This window comes from Erithacus rubecula (assembly GCF_903797595.1).
Source record: "Erithacus rubecula genome assembly, chromosome: 6".
NCBI classification, from domain to species: domain Eukaryota; kingdom Metazoa; phylum Chordata; class Aves; order Passeriformes; family Muscicapidae; genus Erithacus; species Erithacus rubecula.
Window position 1 is genome coordinate 31,179,922 of NC_136688.1, and position 3,501 is coordinate 31,183,422.

Genomic DNA, 3,501 nt, shown 5'->3' on the forward strand with positions numbered 1-3,501 from the left:
CTTTTCATGGTACAGGCAATTGGGATTTTTTTTGCTGTTTGAGGGGCTTTTTAACATTATAGGTGAGGCCTAGAACAAAGCAGATGCTACTGCAACAAAAGATAAAATACTGAAATAAGTCAATAAAAAAATTTTCATCTTTTCACTGTGTAATGAAGGTCTGTAGATATATTGTATCAGCACTGGCTATGAAAATAAGAAGACATTGAAAGATAAAAAGTGTATCCAGAGAATTTGGGACTTATTTCAGTCCATGGTAGAAATAGCAGGGAATCTTGCACAGTTTAATACTGATTTATCAAAGCATCTCTCTGAAATTTCAACATGGGCAGTCCAGAATCTCTGACTGTAAATAGTAATATTTAATATCTCACACTTCCCTAAGACTTTCCAACCAAGGATGTTAAACTGCTTTACAAATATTAATTAAGGCTTAATTAAGCAATTAATCAACTGTGTCATATTACTTTATAATTATGATTTATATTGCTCCCAGTGTGTGGTAGGCAATTTGTAGATGTATGAATGAATCTTGTCCTGAAATGTAGAAATTTAGATAATGTGGTTTTTAGTTGTTAATCATGACCCACAGAATCAAATATTTCTCTCTCATCATCATCTTCAAGCTCTGTAGTGTGACCATGGCCAATTAAGAGCTATCATCTAGCTACCTCTATGTTGGACAAGGTCCTACCCATGATGATTTTTGTGTTGGGTTCCTTTCAACCATCTTTACCTCTCTCCCAGTTTTTATTTTGTGCAGAGGTCTGAAGCTGGGAAATGTCACAATGAGTGTGGCTGTGCAATCCAGGCATTTTCAGGTTTTCTGGAATCTCTTTGCTCTGTGGTACTTTGGGAAGCACAATCTAGGGGTTGCTCTACACCACATGCCTGTCTTAAAAGCATTTCCAGGAGCAGTGGGTTAATTGTGTTGGAGTGTGGCTGGCCCTGCCCAATAAAAGTCAGTTCAAAATTCAGCTGTGTAAGCTCCCTACCCCTGCGAAACACCACCAACCTGATTTAACAGTGTTGTGGAAACAGCTGCATTGTTCCAAGGAATGCCTCACAAGAAATGTACCTCCACAGCTTCCCCCTTCTGTAGTCCCTGAAAAATACAACTGACCTCTTTTTTATGGTGAGTTTTTTGCACAAACGTTACCAGAAAACACTGCTCATATGCTATTGTTTCTTTCTACAGTTGATTAAATGATACAAATAAAACCACACTCACATGAATAAATTGCCTGTGATTAAAGAAGGGGGATTAATTTTAGGTAATATTCACAGCAAATAATTTAGTGAGTTCTATTCACAGGGTGTACTTTTTGAAGTGATGGCATGGAATTTTTTTTCTTTCATCATCATGAGCACCAGGTTAGTCCAAATGGCTGCTCAGTGTCCCAGAAATGCAGAGTTCACAGTGCACGTGTCCAGGGGTGCAAGGCCTGGGTGGGGTCAGGGCTGCACTGATCACAGCACAGCTCTCCTCCTGTGCAAGCCTGAAAAGTGACTCCCACCACTGAAGCTTGACAGGTCTATTTCACATTGGTTTTTTAGTTTTTTGGGGGGTTTTTTTTGGCTTTTTTTTTTTTTTTTTTTGCATGGGATCACAACTCTTCTTCAGATGCTACTAATCCAGTAAGAAATGCCTTCTCAGCAACATGAAGATTTAATGGAGACAGAATTTAACTGTGGCTAGGAAGCAGGGTTCATTTCCTCAGCTGGCTTAGATTTTTCTACTACCATTAGCCTTCCATTACTTAATATTTATCAAATATTAAAGTTTTGCTTTTATTTCTCAATCATTTTTATTTAATAAATATTACACTTTTTCTTAATATTTATCAAAGCAGAGCCCTACAAGGCAGTGTCAGGATGTTGGGAAAATAGAATTCATTTGTGATTGCGAAGCTTTCCCTTATTACCATAGTGTTGAAGGTCACACGAGTGAAACAAATTAAAAGGCCATTTCTTCTAATCAGTATGCATCTTTACCACTTGCTATTAACATTTTTTCCTTAAAAAAAATTTAACGGGTATGTTTACCATTTTACTTAAGTGCAATGTAAAAAAACCTTGGTATTTTAAGAGAAGTTAATTGTATCACGTGGAACAAATTTGGACGTGGTTAAATAACAATTTCTTAAAGGTTTCTATAATTTTAAACAAATCTGAAAACACATGAATGAAAAAACCCCTAAATACACACCAGAACTTGTAATGATATCAGTCTGCCATTAAAGAGTGTCTGCATTTGTGCCTTGGTTATATTTTGAAACTTCAAACTCTAATCCATTATTAAAACAAGAATAGAATATAAATTTTTTCACAACATCCTTAGGATTGAATCTTCTGGATATTTACTACCCTTGATGTGTGCATTGAGAGGTCTCTATCCACATTTGAAGAAATAAAAACTGCCTGGTTTTACAGGAATTGAATAGAATCCTGAGTAAACAGAAATTGAGGCACCTTTACTGATGCTCATAGGAGGAAAAAATAAAAATAGCAAAACTGGTTACAAATCTCAGTTAATATCAATTTTAAGGCTAGAAATTCCTGCAGATGCTGGACTGCAGATACTGATGGATGATATGCATGAACTAGTTAATTTTCTACTTCGTATTCTACCTCCATGAACTTCCTTAGGCACTCTTCCTCCTCTTTTTATGGAGTAAAATAATGCAGGGATCAAGACACGGAGCAGAGGATTTTAAACAATGCTCTTGAAATTCCACGGTTTGCATTTTAGGGACAAAGATGTTGAACTGAACTAAAAGAGACTGAATATATTCATGATTTCTAGGAAAATTCATGTATATATCAAGTTACATGTTTTGCTTTTGATCCAAAGAGATAATTATTACTACTAAGATATTCTTGCTTAGTTAACAAGATATTTTAATGGGCTTTGAATACCTAAAGGTAAAAGGCCGAAAGTCTACAGTGAGCACCAGAACATGGAGAAGATTCTCTAGCAGATTAACTGCCTTAATAAAATGAGGTTCTATTTCTTTATGTCTGTGTACAGGCTGGGCTTGTGGATGTATAATTTGGCAATACAGCCTGCAGAAAATGGAAAGGATACAATTAAACTGTAAAACAAGATTTTGCTAATTCTCATTTAGATTTTACTAATTCTCTCAGATATATCTGTGAATCAATCCTTCATGTCAGTTATAGCTGTGGATAAACAGGTCAGAAAGAAGGCTTTTATTTTATTTTTCTTTAAATAGTACTAAAGTTCCATATATGGCAAAGTAAAATAGACATGTGTATGAAAGTTCATCTAATATAAACATGAAAAGATGAACAAAAAGATAAAAAATATTTTTTGCTTATTCCTAAAAGAAAGCAGCAATTGTCACCATTATAAGACTTATCAGTCATAGATACACAAAAGCAAAAACATTTTAAATATTCAATATTCATGCCAAATGTATGCTTCAAGACATATTTCATTTGATTTTTTTGTTTCAGTCTGATCTTTGAAGGATTCAG